This window comes from Balaenoptera physalus (assembly GCF_965194825.1).
Source record: "Balaenoptera physalus genome assembly, chromosome: 4".
NCBI lineage: Eukaryota > Metazoa > Chordata > Mammalia > Artiodactyla > Balaenopteridae > Balaenoptera > Balaenoptera physalus.
The window spans coordinates 42,802,615-42,822,472 of record NC_138891.1 but is presented as its reverse complement, the minus strand read 5'-3'; the positions used below and the strand labels follow the sequence as shown (position 1 = coordinate 42,822,472).

Below are 19,858 nucleotides of genomic sequence, written 5' to 3'. Positions count from 1 at the left end.
CCATGTGAGTTGCTCTGGTGACGAATTGCTCTGTAGCTGACTGTTCAGCATTCAAAGCACCTTAGTTCTTAATACCTATTACATACTTTATGAAAAGGGTTCATAGTAGTGTTTGAAACAAAATCATTCTCATCTATCTTTTCTTTATGATGTATGTTACCTTTGGCATGTAGTAAAAGGAACGTAAAACTAGCTTTATATCAGGCTTTTAAATATCTAAAATCACAATTTGGATAACTATTTTAAGGTAGATAAGATGTGCTGCTAAGGAGTTCTGAGGAAAATTTCATCACAACTGAGACTTTCTAAAGTGTCCACATATTCCCTTTATTTTGTTTTTAATTAATTAATTAATTAATTAATTAATTAATTAATTAATGGCTGCATCAGGTCTTCGTTGCTGCGTGCAGGCTTTCTCTAGTTGCAGCGAGCAGGGGTTACTCTTCGTTGTGGTGCACGGGCTTCTCATTGTAGTAGCTTCTCTTGTTGCGGAGCATGGGTTCTAGGCATGTGGGCTTCAGTAGTTGTGGCTCGCAGGCTCCAGAGCGCAGGCTCAGTAGTTGTGGCGCACAGGCGTCATTGCTCCCCGGCATGTGGGATCTTCCTGGACCAGGGCTCGAACCCATGTCCCCTGCATTGGCAGGTGGATTCTTAACCACTGTGCCACCAGGGAAGCCCCTCCCTTATTTTAAACTCTGAATTCAGGAACCAGGAAGGATGCCAGTGAAGTCTTTTACCTGTTTGCCATTGTATGGCAAGTGCCCAGGGCCCAACCCTGAGTAAGCAGGCACTCCCTTGGTGCACGCCCATTGGTCCCCCGTCTTTCCCAGGCTGGTCCCACTGCACCTCACCTCTAGTCACCCACATGCTCACCACCACCTCAAGACAGGATATGCACCTGCTTCCCCATCCAGTGTTCCACTTGTAGATTTGCCTTGTCTGAGTTCCAGCTCTGGTCTCTATTATTAATTAGCACAAGCTTGAAAAAGAGCATTGGCCCACATGTTGGATGGGTAATACATTTACACCAAACTCACAGAGGGACAAATAGACAGTCCAGTAAAAAAGCTTAATAAAACTTGACAGCAAGCATCAAATAAAACTGTCCTGCTCCTCATTTTAAATCTATTTTTGCTGATATTTGCTGTTGATATTACTCAGATTGCAGCTATAAACAAAGCCAAAGGACAGAGGAAGGAAATAGGGAAGGAAGGAAGGAAAGAAGGAAGGAAGGAAAGCAAGAAAGAAAGAAAGAAGAAAGCTGGACAGGAGGCTCTAGCCTCACCTCTTTGCAGCTTTGCTCAAAACTACTAAGTAACTGATACTTGTCTGTCAGTTAGTTTAATATGTTACTCTTTTAAGAATATATCTTTCTAACAGTTGAACCCAAAGAAAACTCAAAGGTCTGACACTTTATGGATAGAATTTAAGAGACTATGACACCTGAATGGAGAGATTTAGATGTAGGAAGTTCCTTCTAAGACTTCTTATACCATGACACCCTTTTAGATTTCAAAACAAAGCTCAAACTTGGTAATGAGCTGCAGACAAGAAACGCTGCCTGCCATTTCAGTAAACTAAGAACGTTGCCTGCCATTCCCGTAAATACTGCCCGCCATCAAGCCCTCAGCCACAGCAGCCACCCCCACTGGTGTCCCCTGAGGGGGAATTCAGGATGGAGAAAAACAGGACACACATCCTAGATAAGATGCATATCTAAGGAATAACTTCAGTGAGCCCAGACTCTTGCACCTTCCCATACATAGGAAAGCACTAAAACCATTAACTTGAGACGTCTGTTTTTTGTGATTAGCAGTCATCTTTTGATGTTTGACTGCACTTTTTCTTTTCCCCAGCAAAAACTCCTATATATCCTGGCTCCTCCCTTACCTCTTCGGAATAGTTCCTCAGAGCTATCTGAGGGCTGTCTCCCGGGCTACAGTCCTCAGTAAGCTCCCTGAATAAAACATAAGTTGCAACTTTTGGGTTGTATGTTTTTCTTCAGTCAACTAAATCTTCAATAAAAGTTCTTGCAATACTCATCCTAAAAGAGAACCACAAGATTCCACCTGTCTTGTTCTGAGTATACCCTAGCCTGTTTCTCTTTGGTAATCTATAAGCTTTTCTCTGAAGCCAGACACCCCAAGTTCAAATCTGGGTTCTGCCACTGTATGGCTTGGGGCAAAATACTGTCCCTTCTCCACCACTTACTAGCTGTGTAACCTTGAGTACACAATTTAACTCTCTTTTGCCTCATTTTCCTCATCTGAATAAAAATAACACTATTACCTACCTCATAAAGTTTTTATAAGGATTACATGAATTAATGTATTTACATAAGGCACTTAGAACGATGTCTGACTTGTAGTACACACTGTTTGCTATTATTATTTCTTCCTAAGAATAAAGACATCCTATAGGTCTCTAATCACAACTAGAGTTGGTTATGCAAATGCCAACCACAAGCCCCGGGAAGAACAAAAGATAATGGGAAAACAAAGTAATACAAAGCAGTGCTAAATCACAGATTCCACACTCCATCTGGTAGTTTTAACTAGTGAGCTGCGATTTCATTTTCTTTCCCTTCCCTTGATCACCCTTTTCATCTAGAGATATAAGAAAGGTGATGAACTTGAAAGGCAAGCAACAAGACGTAGGAATAGGGAAATAAGAAACTGGTGCATTTCAGACTGGACAGACAGCCCCTTACTGGGGGAATGCTTCACCTGCCCCAGCGCTGCTCTGTCGCAGGGTTCAACCTCTTCCCTGTCTACTTACTCCCTGGTTATAGAAGCACAGAGGAATGGAGAGAAGTCTGTGCTAGGATTGGCAAACTTCCAGAGCTGTAAGATACAGAAGAAAGGGCATGGATCTGGGAATCAGGCCTCTCATCCTAGGTCTGGCACGGGCATCTGAGTGACCTACGATGAGTCACCTGAATTCTTTCTTCTTCTGTTTCATCTACAGAATGAGAATGCCTATCCTATGCACCTCATAAGATGTGAAAATTAGTTGAAATAAGGCATGTGAAGGCATTTTGAGAAGTCTAAAGTACTATGAAAAGTTTCATAATGACAGAGTTAGTATAGCATTAGTATAGCCTTCCCTAAAGTTAACAGATGTTACACAAAATAAAGGTTCTATTATCAAATTTAATTTACCAAATGCAGGGTTAAGAAGATTCTCCAGATTTCTCCACTTGGGATAGTGGTTCTGAACCCTTTCAGATCCAATATGCCCTTGTTGTAAACATGTATCTTTGTAACACCTCCTTTACCATCCTGAAACAAAATTCATAGGTATGTCCTACATAAACGTAATTTCCAAAAAGACCAACAATAACATAATGTGTACTTTAATATGTAAATCTTGGGAATGACTAAACCAAAAGACATAGACAGAAAATCATGGAAAATATAACAACTACAAACATAGGCAACAGAGCTGTGCTGTATCAGACTCAAATACAACCAGTGTTGTTTGCTTTTGATGTCCTTTTATGAAATAGTAAACAATTCTTGGTACAGCTCCAAATAAAACAAAATATAACCTTCCCTTAATTTACATGGTCATTGTATTCCTAAGACATTCACTGTCTACTATTATAAAATCACAACTGGTATGTGTTTATCTGCAAAACAGAGTTAGGTCCTAAGCTTAATTATAAACAGATTTTAAAGCTACAAGGACAAAAGTAAGTCCCAGGGGGCGAGGGACAACTCTTGTTTTTACAGGACAGACTGTGCACTGCACACTATCTACTGTCCATGACATCTGGGCCAACTGGTGTGAAAAGAACGCTCCCACAAATTTATAATTTATAAAATGTCTCCTAGGGGGCAGTACCACTCTTACTGAGAATCACGGCTAAAAGGCTTCAGAGAATCTTTAACATGATAATGTGAGCGGTGCTGAGAAAAAAGTTTGCTTAACCACAGAACACTTTCCAAGTAGCTTCTGGAAAGATTATCGTTTCATTAATCACACTTTGGGAAATATTGGCATTGATCATTTTTTAAAAGTGAATTCAATCGTGAAAACATACTGAGTACCTGCCGCAAGTGAACAGCAGTAAGAAGGTTCTGGAGATAATCAGGGATGGAAAGCCTGATGCTTGGCTGGGCCTCTCAATGTATCAGTAATATAGAAAAGATATCATGTCTCCAAAGGACAAGAGAGAGGGAGCTCATAGAAACTTTTCTAGGATGTTTGGACCCAGACACAGAGCCTGAGTCATCAGTACCATTCAGAATAAATGGTATGAAAGTTTTATACTTGGAGTACAGATTGTTGCTTGGAAGTTACTCTTATGGTCCTTGGATATATTAATTAATATTTATTTTTCAAAGTCTACAAATTTCTCTATGCTTACTTCCCAAAAGGAAATGGTATTTGTAGATCAGTCCAGTGAATGAGGTGGATAATCTTGCCTATTTTTTTCATTATCAATTCACTATATAAAATTAAAGCAATGCAATGTTTATTTCCATGATTTTCCCAACCTGCAGGTTTTATACACGTTGAAAGATATGTTTAAATTAGAAAGTCTACATTTTAGGTTTCACTTCTCCCAAACCTGGCTTTAACTCATAACCTAATGATTACCAGAAAAATAAATAAAAGTCCCACGATTCATGGCCTAGTGAGGCTAAAAATGTCCTGATCTCTACCTCAAGTGAAAGAAATAGACTCTAGTAAATAATTACAGAAGAAAGATACCTCACCCAACCTGGAGCCTCAGAAAGGGTTTCTTGAAGATTAATTAATAGGGAGCCAAAATTATCTCCATAATTACACTGTCAATACATTCTTATTTCAACCGATTTTAAGATAAGTGTGAGAATAATGCTTCTGATTTTCATTAAGTACTTATCATGCAGTGGTGCCATCTGGTGGACATTTTTAAACTAAAGCTAAAATTATTATTTAAAAGAGTTTGGGGCTTTCTCCTCTAACTTAAATAAAAAGAAAGTAGAAAAATACCTTTTATTATTTTGCAACATACTTTATCTTATAGTTTCTATAACTTGGGGACCAATGCATTAATTCACTCCCACGAGGTTCTATTAACCTAACTCAGGTCACTTGCAACACGGCCACATCTCATCTTTACCCAGATTTATGAATGGGTTAAGTTACCACATTATATGTAAGATAAGTACTTGCAGTGGTGTTGCAAAGCAAATTCAAATGAAATGGGCAACAACAGAGCATAGTGTTTGTCCATATTTTTAAACCTGCTTCAATTCATCCAACAGTTTTTAGTGAGAAGACTTTTATTTATTCAGAAAATCTGAATTATAGATATCAGTGGTCCTGCTTGAACAAGATCCAGAGAAGCACAAACCTTAAGGAGAAAGAATTTCTTGTTATAACTACATCAAAGTTAAATACTTCTGTTTAACGAAGGACATTATTTGCAAATTTAACAACTAATAAAATAAGTGAAGATATCTGCAATTTCTGAAACCAGTAAGGGCTATTGTAAGACATTTCATCAAATCAACAGACAGAAAAATCAAAGAAAGACGAGCAAAGAATATAAATAAGCACTGACCAAAAGGGATATGAACAGATATTCAGCATGTTATCAAATAAATATAATTAAAATGAGATATCACTTTACACCTGTCAGGTTTGCAAAAAATTATTTAGAAACATCTGATACTAGCAAGTGCTAGTGAAAAGTGTGAGGAAACAAAAGCCTCAAGTATTGCTGACAAGAAAGAAATCTGGCAGTACTTAAGTATGCATATATCCCACAGCCCAACAACCACATTTCTGGGTATATTAGTTACCTATTGCTGTGCAACAAATTACCCAAGATTATTATCTCAAAGTTTCTGTGGGTCAGGAATCCAGATGTGGTTTAGTCAGGTGCCTCTGAGTAGGGTCTCTCAAAAGGTTGCAATCAAGAGTCAGCTGGGGCCGCAGTTACCTCAAGGGTAACTTGGGAAGCATCTGCTTCCAAGCTCACTCACAAAGCTGTTGCCAGATCTGAGCCTTGTTGGCTGTTGGTCAGACACTTAAGTTCCCTGCTACATGGACCTCTCCACAGGGTGGTTCATAACATAGCAACTTGCTTCCCCCAAAGAAGAGAGAATGAGAAATGGCAAGTAAGACAGAAGTCACAGATCTTTAAAAATCTAATCTTGGACGTGACATCTCATCACAATTGCCAGATACTATTCACTAGAAGAGAATCGCTAGGGTCAGTCCACATGAAAGGGGAGGAGATTAAACAAGGTGTGAATATTAGGAGGCAGGGATCATTGGGAGCTATTTTTGAGGCTGCTTGCCACACTGGATATATATCGCAGAAACTCTCAACAGATCAATATAAAGTAAATAAAACAGGGATGAAGCTGCTCATTGCAGTATTGTATGCAAGATAACTGCAGGCAACTTAAATGCCCATCTATGGGAAAACATATGAGAAGAGAAAGGGTGATAAATGCATATGGCAGAATATCATGCAACAAAAAATAGTGAACCAAATTTATATACAGCAACATGGATCCATTTCAGAAACCTAATGCTGAGTGTAAAAAAGTAATAAAGAATAAAATTTTTAGCACAACAGCATTTATTTAAATTTAACCCATGAATAACATTACATATTGGGTTGGCCAAAAAGTGCCTTTGGTTTTTAACTAAAAATAAAAGACACATTTCTCATTTTCACCAAGAACTTTATTGAACAACGTATTCACCCTTTTGTTCCACTACCTTCTGCCATTTTTCAGGCAACTTCATAATTCCATCTTCCCAAAACTTTTTATCTTTTTGAGCAAAGAACTGTTCCAGGTGCCTTTTACAGTCTTCCAGGGAATTGACATTCTTTCCATTAAGAGAATTTTGTAAAGACCGAAATAAATGGAAATCCGAAGGTGCAATGTCTGGTGAATACGGCGGATGAATCATAACTTCCCAGCCAAGCTGTAACAGTTTTTGCCTGGTCATCAAAGAAACATGTGGTCTTGCGTTATCTTGATGGAAGATTATGCGTTTCCTGTTGACAAATTCCGGACGCTTTTCGTTGAGTGCTGCTTTCAGTTGGTCTAATTGGGAGCAGTACTTGTTGGAATTAATTGATTTTCTGGAAGGAGCTCATAATAGTGGACTCCCTTCCAATCCTACCATATACACAACATCACCTTCTTTGGATGAAGATTGGCCTTTGGTGTGGTTGGTGGTGGTTCATTTCACTTGCCCCACGATCTCTTCCGTTCCACATTATTGTACAGTATCCACTTTTCATCACCCGTCACAATTTATTTTAAAAGCAGAACGTTTTCATTACGTTTAAGTACAGAACCACATGCAGATAGTCAAGAAGGTTTTTTTCACTTAACTTACGTGGAACTCAAACATCAAAGTGATGAACATAACCAAGCTGGTGCAAATGATTTTCAACCCTTGATTTGGATATTTTGAGTATGTCGGCTCTCTCCCGTGTGGTATAACACTGATTGTTCTCAATTAATGTCTCGATTTGACCACTATCAACTTCAACTGGTCTACCCGACCGTGGAGGATCGTCCAGCGAGAAATCTCCAGCATGAAACTTGGCAAACCACTTTTGACATGTTCAATCAGTCACAGCACCGTCTCCATACACTGCAGAAATCTTTTTTTGCGTTTCAGCTGCATTTTTACCTTTCTTGAAATAATAAAGCATAATACGCCAAAAATGTTGCTTTCTTCCTTCCATCTTCAGTATTAAAATAGCTACACAAAAATTCACCAATTTTGGTAGTCTTTTTTTAAGGGCACGCTAATGACAGCTGTTGCATACAATCTAACAAAATTGTTTTGAATGAAGTTAAAGACAACTAAGTGCTACTAGAGCCATCTTACAGAAAAAACCAAATGAACCTTTTCACCAACCCAATCTCTTTCAAGAATTTCAATACATCTATATAAAAGTATGGGAGGTAGACATACATGGCATAAGTGACAATGGGAAAAAGGAATGGCATGATGCATTGCATGAACAAAAATCAACATGCTATGAAATGAATAAAATCAACTTAATTCTGTGGATCTAAAGGCATCAAAAACAAAGCCCCAAAGACAAGGAATAAAATGAATGCATCCCTCCACTGCTGTGCTCAAGCCCCCAAGTTCTCCTTCCTAGAGACACAGTTACTGATTATAGAAGATATGTGCATATACATAGTCTTTGCACAGGTTAGTTACCTGTTATTTTTCACCCCACCTACCCTTCTATATGCTACTCTGAACATCTGGGGCTGGGAAACATCAAACTCTATTTCTAAGCTCTCTTGCCAGGTAGCTTCCTGTTAGGCATTGAAGGGAACTGAGGAAGCTGAAGAAAGAGAAAGGCCCTGGTTCCCAATGTGTGACAGTTGCTGGCAGACACTCTTGCTGCTATGGAAATGGATTCCAGATGAGCAGTCAGGGCAGAAGCAGTAGCCTTTGGTTAAGTGACACCTCTTCAGCAGATCCAGGCCTGCCTCTGTGCCTTCAAGAGTACAGCAGCAGGTCAACTCAAGGGCGGCAGCATCTGCACTTCTATCTCTGGGTATCACCCCTTCATCTTCCTTTTTACTGCTCCAGGCCCACTTGTTTTCCTTTTTGCACTTCCAGCCCCTTTATGTGAGTAGAGACAGTACAGACCATCTGAAAAATACTGCATTTCTATTACCCTCACAATAATGGGACACCACAATTTTAAACAACTGAATTCCCATTTTACAGATAAGCAGATTGAGTCAAAGAAGGGAAGTACTTGCCTGAGGATCACAGCTGGGATCTGAACTCAGGACATTTCGTTCTTGAGCCTATGCACTTAACTATATTCCGCACTTCCTTTCGCACACATATAAGTAGAGTAAAACTGTATTACCATATGATGCCATATAAAAAAAGAAAATGTGACTGTACGGTAAAGACAGCTGAGTACCACCTGTGCGCCTTTTATTTTGTACCCTCATACCTTAGAAAAAGGAAAATATGAAAAAGCAGTTATATAATAAAGGATATGACTGACCTCCTTTCCTTCTTGATAGATTCATTCATATGCTTGGGGTAAATACGGTTCCATATTTCATACTACAGGTCTGATGCTCAACTTTCCATGGTTTAGTCAGTGGGAAGCACCAGATTGGGTAAACATATTATCAGACCCGTAATCCATGTTAGATTGTTTTGCATCATAACTTTTTTTTTAAATAACTAAAAGAAGTACTAAGACAAATCATATCACAATCTTTAAAATTCTTTTTTAAAAAAAGCATTTCTATTTTTTTGCTTGAACTGGAAATTCTCAAATCACAGAACAATGGGGAAATTTGTATAGGACACTGGTGATGTTAACATCACTGAATTAGATTAGAGTCCAAAGCTAGGGGCTGTTAGATGATTTTATTCTCAAACCAGTAAGCCTCAACCCAACTCCTGTGAACTTCAGTTTATTCCCAAATACGTGACAGCAAGGGAGCATGTTACTGTGAACATTTACAGCTTTGAACATTCCTAATGGAAAGAAAACTGCTTTTAGTTTCCTAACACAAAGGTCTCCCTGGATTGCCAGAACTGAAAATTGCTAGTCCTCTGTTAGTTGCCTTCTGCCTCATAAAATGTAGACCCTCTCTTCTCTTTTCCCTTACTTAATATCCTCCTCTTTCCTTTTGCTAATATCAGCAATAACAGTGGGTCCTTTTGTGGCACTCCTATAAATTCCACTTGACAGAACTGAATAAACACACGCACATACACACATGCACCCTCTCTTCTGTCACGTTTTCTCTAAGGAACATCTTAGATTATCAGAAATGAGTAACTTGCCAATAAAATGTATCAATATTCACTTAAATTTCTTTCAAATAAATCATTTATTTATTATTTATTATGATTTATTATTTGATTTATTAAAGGAAAAATTATTTCTTTTCCTCTAATATTAGCTCTTACACATGGCAATGCCTTTAATTCCCCTTTTAATTCTGAAATAATCATATACTCACAAGAAATAACAAAAAAAAATGTACAGGGAGGTCCTGTGCATTCTCCACCTATCCTCCCACCAGGGTAACATCTTGCATAACTAGAATACAGGACCAAAACCAGGAAACTGACACTGAGACAATCCACAGAGCTTATTCAGATCTTATTAGTTTTAAAAGCATGTATATGTGTATCTGTCTGCCTGTCTGTGCAATTTTATCACCTGTGTAGTTTCATGTGATCACCACCACACTCAAACCTCAGAACCGTTCCATCTTCAAAAACCTCCCTTGTGCTACCCCGTTATAGCCACACCCAACCTCCACACACACACCCATCCCTAAACCCTGGCAATCACTAAGCCATTCTCTATCTATAAATTTGTTCCAAGAATATTATATAAATGGAATGACACAATATATAACCTTTTGAGATTGAGTCTTTTCACTCAGCATAATTCCCTTGAGATTCATCCAAGTTGTGTGTATCAACAGTTCATTCCTTTTAATTGATGAATAACATCCCATGGTATGAATGTACAAGTTTGTTTATAAGCAATTTTTAGATTTTCTAAAAAATACCTTTTTTTCCTAACAAAATCTTACATGAAAACCAAATATCTAAATAAAAGTGAAGCTGCTTGCCATAAGCAGAGCTGGGAACAACTGGAGCTAGGTCTTCTTGGCCTCCCCCATCTGCCCAAGGTACCACTATTTAAACCAGTAAAGCCTATAATACAGGCAGAAAGGAGAATGCATGGGAATGAACCCAATAAAATTTTTGTACTTGTTCACAACAGTGAAAGCAGCAGTAAAAGCCAGGCTGCTTTAAGGGACTCTACAGGAGTATATCCACTATTATCTTAACTTTAACCCTATCCAATGAATGGGGGAAGGGAGATTGGCTATTTCTACAATCACAGAAGGTATCCATTGACAACTACTTAATGAAATGAATTTTAAAGATGAAGAGACTGTCAGTTAGCCATTGCCAATAATACTACATAAGAAACCACCCCAAAACTCAAAGGCTTAACAACTAATCATTTATTCTTACACTCGGGGTTGTTTAGAGTGACACTGCTTCAAATGTTCCATTCTGAGCCCAGATGAGGCAGTGACTGTCCAGGGCATTTCTTCTCGTGGTGAAGGCAGAAAGACAGGAACACAAGTGCAAATAAGCAAAGGCATTTTAATCTTCTTACCATATCCATTAACACCCCACTGCCAAAGCAAGTCACACAGCCAAATCCAAAGTTAAGGGACAAAGAAATACACTCCACCACCATAAGGACTGGGGCAATATAAGGCTATTGATTACTTACAGAGGAATTAAGAATTGTGACCAACAATTCAATCTACCACACTCAGAAGATTTGCTATCTCCCAAAATATATTTCCTCCATTTGAATGTGCCTTTGCTTAAGTCCCTAACAAAAATGAAAATACTCCCAGGAGTAACACTTTACTCCATAACTATTTATTCTATCCCTTACTATGAATATCATTTCCTATGAAAAGAAGAAAAGGCAAACTTGACTAGGGAAGGCAGAGTAAGGGACTGGGGGAACAACCCCAAACAAACTTTCTGCAAATTACAAATTTACCTAGGATCAGAGTCTATGTATTCTCACAAAATAAAAGGCAAAATGCCACAGAAATAGTCACAGATGTAGAAAACAAACTTATGGTTACCAGGAGGGAAGGCTGGGTGTGGGGGGCAATAAATTGGGAAATTGGGACTGACATATACACACTACTATATATAAAACAGATAACTAATAAGGACCTACTGTATAGCACAGGGAACTCTACTCAAGACTTTGTAATGGCCTATATATATATGGGAAAAGAATCTAAAAAAGAGTGGATATGTGTATATGTATAACTGATTCACTTTGCTGTACAGCAGAAACTAACACAGCATTGTAAACCAACTATTCTCCAATAAAAATAAAAAGGCAAAATGCCAAAATGGAACTCTACAATCAGAACACAGATATTTTTAAGATCCTCTCGGAAACACAGAATTCCACATTCCAGACTATTCAGAGTGTCACCAACCCAGGAATCTGTCTCGCAACACTCCGCGGAGACTTCTACAGCATTTATTTATGCTGACACTCTAGAACCCAAATGAACACTGATTTATCTCAGCCTCTGTCAAGTAGTCAGCACATCAACATTATTCTGATCCAAATGCATAAACACAGGAAAACCACCAAACATATTTTATACTTCTTGAATACTGCCCAAGAGTTTATCCTTCTGATTACAAGCTACCTTCTCTGCATAGGTCATTTGTACTTCTCTGTCCACATGATCATTTACAAATACCATTTGTGCTATTATATACAATAAAGTACCCTAAAGTAAGAAAACTATTTACTGTGTGTTACACTGAACAGTTTGTGTTAATACTACAACATAAGACTTCTGTGGTTAATTAATTATAATTAGCACTACTCACATAAAATTTACCAAGCTTAGAATTAGATGCAGGTTTTGTTTCTATTAAGTAAAATGAAGTCTTGACCAACATGAACAACTCTCCCTACAAATCCCACTTACTGCCTCTCTAACGCCAGTAAGATCTGCTTGATTTCTTATTTCATGGCCAGACTTGTAAGGAATTATTTAAAACAAAACTATACCCATTTTTCAAAATATTGACTTCAATCAAATCATACTACTAACTATATATTTGAGGACTTATGCATTATATTTGTGTTGCCTTAAGGAAATGCAGTCTAGTTAGAGAGAAAGACAAATACACATAAAAATAGTAATGATAACTCAGGAGGCATATAAAAACTAACCAAGTAGAACAGACAGTAACTGCTACAGAAGTTCAGCAAATAGATCACTGTGGACTGGGCCTCACCTACTTAAGCCCAGAAAATATTAAGTGGAAAGAGAAACATGTCAATCATCAAGAATAGTAAGATTGTAAGAGATACTCGTAAAAATTCTACCACATGGAAAGCATCTTTCTGGGAAGGATTTTTGTAATGTGTCCTGAGATTCATACATGCTCTTTGACAGTAATTTCACTCCTAAGAAAATAATGAGCAAAATGGACAGATTTTTATAAGAAAAGGAAAAAATGAAAAAAACCTGGCAACGACCAACTTTAGAAATTGGATAATTAAATGCTGGCACATCAGTCTACCAATTGTCTAATGCCACAACAATGCTATGCAGTGAACACAAACCTTCAGGGGCATATAAGTTTACTGCTCACGTGTCTGGGGTTAGTCAGGGGTCAGCTCAGCAGTTCTGCTGATCTTAGCTGGGCTTGCTCAATGTCTGAGGGTTGGCTGGCTTCATACAGGGCAATGGGGCAACTTGGTCTGTGCCACCTGTATCTCTTCCTCCAACACTCAACCAGGCATGTTTTCACAGTTAAGACAGAGGTGCAAGCCCTCCTGAGCCCTAAACTCAGAACTTCCACCTCATTCTAATCACCAAAACCCAGAGAAGAGTATAAGGGCACTACAAAGTTACATCCGGGGTCAACAAACTATAGGCTACAGGCAAAATGTGACCTACTGTCTGTTTTTTTTAAATAAAGTTTTATTAGAATATAGACACTTCCTTTCATTTACATATTTTCTATGGATCTTTCAGGCTACAACAGCAGAATAGTTGTAACAGAGACCATATGACCTGAAAATCCTTAAATGTTTATTATTTAGTCTTATCGTAAAATTACAGTAAACGGAATGGACACAGTGAAGAGTAAAGAATTGGGGCTATTCCTGCAATCTACCAGTGGAATATTGTTTTATTATTAAATATGTTTAAAAAAATTTAACGGTTTAGAGAAGGTTTATAAAATAATGTTAAAGAGAAAAGAAGGTACAAAAATAAACAGGCAGTATGATCTCACCTCTACATAATCATATATAAGTAAATTACATATATTACATATAAATAATTCATATACATACATTATTTTCATATATATTTTTAAAGGTAAGCCACAAATAAAGAATATATTTTCAAAACAGGTATCTGTCTGATAAAGAACCTGTATCCAAAATACACAAAGAACTCTTAAAACTCAATAAGAATATAATTAACACTGCTGTATGTTATATATGAAAGTTGTTAAGAGAGTAAATCCTAAGAGTTCTCATCACAAGGAAAAATATTTTTTTTCTATTTCTTTAATTCTGTATCTATATGAGATAATCGGTGTTCAATAAACTTATTGTGATAATCATTTCATGATGTATATCATTATGTTGTATACCTTAAACATATATGGTGCTGCATGTCAATTATATCTCAGTAAAACTGGAAGAAAAAAAACTCAATTTAAAAATGGGCCACCAGGGCTTCCCTGGTGGTGCAGTGGTTAAGAATCCACCTGCCAATGCATGGGACACGGGTTCGAGCCCTGGTCCAGGAAGATCCCACATGCCGTGGAGTAATTAAGCCCGTGCACCACAACTACTGAGCCTGCGCTCTAGAGCCCATGAGCCACAACTACTGAAGCCCGCGTGCCTAGAACCCAAGCTCTGCAACAAGAGAAGCCACCGCAATGAGAAGCCCGCGCACCGCAACGTAGAGTAGCCCCCACTCGCCGCAACTAGAGAAAGCCGTGGACAGCAACAAAGACCCAATGCAGCCAAAAATAATTAATTAATTAATTTAAAAATGATAATAAAAAAAATTAAAATGGGCTGTCAAAGACAAATATCATATGATATCCTTTATATGTAGAATCCAAAACAAAAATGATACAAGTGAACTTATACACAAAACAGAAATAGACCCACAGACATAGAAAACAAACATGGTTACCAAAGGGGAAGGGGAGGGCATAAATTAGGAGTTTGTGATTAACATATACACACACTACTATATATAAAATAGATAACCAACAAGGATCTACTGTATAGCACAGGGAACTATACTCAATATTTTGTAATAACCTATAAGGGAAAAGAATCTGAAAAAAATAGGTATATGTGTATGTGTAACTGAATCACTTTGCTGTACACCTGAAACTAACACAACATTGTAAATCAACTATACGTCATTAAAAAAAAAAAGGGCCAAAGATCTGAACAGACACCTCATTATAGAACATATACAGATGGCAATTAAGTATATGAAAAGATGCTAATCATCCTTTGTCAACAGGCAACTGCAAATTACAACAATGAAATACCACTACACAGCTATTAGAATAGCTAAAATCAAAAAAGCTAACAATACCAAATGCTGGCAAGGATGCAAAGCATCAGGAACTCTTACACATTGCTGGTGGGAATGTAGAATGGCACAGCCACTTTGGAAGAGTCTGGTAGTCTCTTCCAAAGCTAAACATAGTGTTACCATAAGAGCCAGCAATATGCCCCTAGGTATTCAACCAATTGATGTGAAAACCTTTATCAACACAAAAACCTGCATATGGAAGTTTATAACAGATTTATTAATCGTCACCAAAAGCTGGAAATAACCAAGATATGTTTTGACACGTGAACGAATAAACAAAGTATGGTACGCCTATACTATGGAATATTACTCAACGATAAAAATAAATGCACTAACAAGCCACAAAAGATAGAATAACAGGGGCTTCCCTGATGGCGCAGTGGTTGAGAATCTGCCTGCTAATGCAGGGGACACGGGTTCAAGCCCTGGTCTGGGAAGATCCCACATGCCGCGGAGCAACTAGGCCCGTGAGCCACAACTACTGAGCCTGCGCGTCTGGAGCCTGTGCTCCGCGACAAGAGAGGCCGCGATAGTGAGAGGCCCGCGCACTGCGATGAGGAGTGGCCCCAGACTGCCGCAACTAGAGAAAGCCCTCGCACAGAAAACGAAGACCCAACACAGCCAAAAATAAAAATTAATTAATTAATTTTTAAAAAAAAGATAAAATAACATTAAAGGCATATTGCTAAGTGAAAGAAGGCAGTATGAAAGGTTACATATCATATGATATGTATATATGATATGTATATATGTATATATGATATGTATATCCCATGTGTGACACTCTGGAAAAGACTAAACTATAGAGATAGTAAAATGATTAGTGGTTGCCAAGGGTATGGGGTTCATGATGAATAGGTGAAGTACAGGGGACTTTTAGGACAGTAAAACTATTCTGTATGATACTGTAATGGTGAATACAAGACATGATGCATTTGTCAAAACCCATATAACTTTACAGCACAAAATGAACCTTAACCTAATCCATGCAAATTTAAAAAAATCATTTAGGAGGTTAGGGGATTAAATGCAGACTGTGACAAGAGATTCTAACTGTATTACAAATATATAAAAACAACCTCACTGAAGGAGGTGGGGGGGGTTTATTTAGGTCACTAAATAACTCTGGAAATGACTGCAGTCTGTAACACTAAAGGCAAAAGGAACTGCACATAAGCACTTACTGTAATAAATAATGTTGTAATGGGCAGAGGTTAACAATTCTGATACAGCTATACATGTATACCAGAATTGAATAATTAAGTAAATGAATGGCAGATGACGGGGACCAGGGTTTTTATTTTTTTGTTGTTTTTTTCTTTTTACTATTGGAGTGGGAGTTTACAGATAAACGAGGGAAGTTAGACTGATCCATGATGTAATGAATTAAGAGTTGGAGACAGTATGAACTCATGTTTAGCTTAATGTAGATAGAGATGGTTACATATAGAAATACTTATAAATATGTGTAAATACATAGGTTAGTATAAAAGCATTTTTTTCAGCCTGTCAGCTAAGAGGGCCTAAAAGAAATGCACCCAGGAGCAACAAGCATTTCTTGTGCCTAGATATTGGTTTCTAAAACCATTCTCTAATAAATGCAAGCAGAATTTCTTGGCAAAATGGCTGATTCTAAGGTAGTAAATACACAAAATGACTCTGTAGTGCCATAATTATGGTGGCAGAGAATAAGGAAATGCAAAGGTGAATGTGAAGGGAGAGGGACACAAGGGGACAGGAGGGGTGTAGGAAAGAGGGAAGGGTAAGAGAGGAGAGGGAAGGAGGAGGAAGAAGAGGAAGGGCAGGAAAAGAAAAAAGAAAATCTACATACACAAGCCCAATAGGGTTATGTCAAAGGAGCACAGGAGCCAACCAAAAGAGCTCCAAATGACCAAAGCTAGAACAATTCAAAGAGCAAAGTAAAATAGTATTAGCTAATAACCCAAAATATAAAATAAGTACTCATGAGTCCATGTTGCTTTAAATAAATGATTGAACAAACTAGTACAGTTGTCCCTCAGAGTCTGCAGGGTATTAGTTCCAGGACCCCCATAGGTACCAAACTCTGAGGATGCTCAAAGCCCCTTATATAAAAGGGCACAGTATTTGCATATTGGACACACCCTGCTATATACTTCAAATCATCTCTAGATTACTTAAAATACCTAATATAATGTAAATGCTATGTAAATAGTTGTAAATACAATGTAAATAGTTGCTGGCATTTGGCAAATTCAAGTTTTGCTTTTTTGGAACTTACTGGAACTTTTGTCCCAAATACTTTTTTTTAATAGAAGTATAGTTGATTTACAATGTTGTTAATTTCTGTTGTACAGCAACTGATTCAATTATATGCATATATACATTCTTTTTTTCCCCAAATATTTTTAATCTGAGGTTGGTTAAATCAGTGGATGCAGAACCCAAAGATATGGGGGGATGACTGCAAATGGGAAAAAAGAGACAAATCTCCCATATAGAGGAACTCAAAATAATTTATGTAGATATCCCACCCTCAAGAAAAAGCAGCATGACTCACTACTTCGTAGGTGTGGAGTGTGCATAGTGACTTCCTTCCAAAGTGTACATTATGGAAAGGGGAAAAATAAGAGTAACTCTACGGTGGAGAAACCTGACAAACACTATCTCAGTCAGGTGACCATGACCAACATCAACAGTGATAAATCATGCAAACAGTATATACCCTTGATATAATGTCATGGAAATAGCACTTTGCATGTGGTCTTTCTCCCAATAACCCATAACCCCATTCATCTCATGAGAAAAACATTAGACAAACCTCAATAGTGGGGCATCCTACAAAATCTGTGCCCAGTACTCCTCAAAACTGTTCAGGTCATCAAAAAAAACGAATTCAGAGAAATTGCCCCTGCCAAGAGGAGCCTAAGGAAACAGGACAACCAAATGTAATGTGGTATCCTGGATAGGATTTCGGAAAAGAACAAGTACATTACATAAGAACTAAGGAAATCAAATCAACTATGGACTTAGCTAATAACAATATATCAATATTGGCTTATTAAGCGTAACAAAGTATATAAAATGTTAAAATGTAAAATGTTAAAAACAGGAGAAGCTGGGTGTGATATACTCAGTATTATCTTCTCACTTTTTCTGACGATCTGAAACTATTAAAAATTAAAGTCTATTAAAAAAGAAAAAACAGCCAAGTATTAAATGATAAATCTCTCTCTATTGGAAATATGGGCAATTTATGATTTGTCTTTACAGTTCTCTGTGCCATACACATTTTCTAGAATAAGCTCCATGTTGCTCTAAAATGTATAAGCATACAAGATTTGTTTGCTCAACTTACTTAAATACTAAACACTAGAACTGTGATTATAAATTTTAAAAGCAGATACTATTTATTGAGTAATTACAACTTGTTGCATACTGATTGTGCTAAGAATTTTAACAATACTCTGTGAACACTATTATTCCTTTGTAAAAGAACACCACTATGCCTTTTTAAAAGATAAGGAACTAGAGGTTCAGAAATTTTAGGCCACAGAGCTAACAGATGGCAGATAAGCTGACTTCAAACATGCTTTTATTTTTAGATAATATAGCTTCCCTAGAATTACTCGTTCACTAGTGCCATATATTTTCTTTAAGTACTTCACAACAACACTATGAAGTGAGTTTTAAATAACCGTATTTATGTGAAACTGTATTAGAAGAAAAATGTGACAGGCACCATTGCAGTGCCAACTCCACCAAAGACAAAACAAAACCTCCATCAGATAAAATGATGGGTTTAAGTCCTGATAAACCCATCATAAATTGAAAATATCATTAAGTTGAAAATGCATTTAAATACACCTAACCTATCAAACATCACAGATTAGCCTAGCCTACCTTAATGCTCATAATACTTAATTAGCCTACAGTGGACAAAATCATCTAACACAAAGCCTATTTTATAATAAAGTGTTGAACATCTCATGTAATTTAATGAACACTGTACTGAAGGTGAAAAACAGAACGGTTATATGTGTACAGAATGACCGTTAAGTACATTGATTGTTTACTCCCTCATGGCACTGGGAGCTATGCTCTCTGCCGCTGACCAGCGTCACAAGAGTATCATACTGCATATTCCTAGCCTGGGAAAAGATCAAAATTCAAGGACTGCCCTGGTGGTCCAGTGGTTAAGCCCCGTGTTTCCACTGCAGGGAGCGCGGGTTCAATCCCTGGTCGGGGAACTAAGATCCTGCATGCCGCGTGGCGCGGCCAAAGGAGGAAAAAAAGAAAGAGCAAAAAAAAGAGAGAGAAAAAAAAAGATAAAAATTCAAAGTATGGTTTCCATTGAATGCATGTCACTTTCACACCATGGTAAAGGTGAAAAATCCTAAACTGAACTATCGTTAAGTCAGTGAGCATCTGTACAAGCAGCATTGCTACACAAACACAGTGACTGCCAAACCTACTTCTAATAACTTGTAAATATTTAGATCTTGTTCTACCAGGAGGCATCCTCAAGCATGCTTCTTTCCTAGGCAATAAGGCGGTTCTTGCAAAATGTATCAAATCGATTATTCTCCTTACACTATTGTTAAGTTCAAAGAGATATTGAGGCTGATTTCTTGCCTTCATCAAGGCTCACCACCCTACTGCTCAAGCTATTTTAACAT

At 37.6% G+C, this 19,858-nt stretch overlaps 1 long non-coding RNA gene across 1 annotated transcript in view; it reads left to right on the top strand.

Moving 5' to 3' along the window:
* LOC309659154 overlaps positions 1-19,573 on the top strand; it is a 41,898-nt gene extending 22,325 nt beyond the window's left edge. The window contains exon 2 of the long non-coding RNA XR_014262633.1: positions 1,857-19,573. This is a non-coding gene — a long non-coding RNA (uncharacterized lncRNA). The remainder of the gene's footprint in view (positions 1-1,856) is intronic.
* Positions 19,574-19,858: the final 285 nt, after the last annotated feature.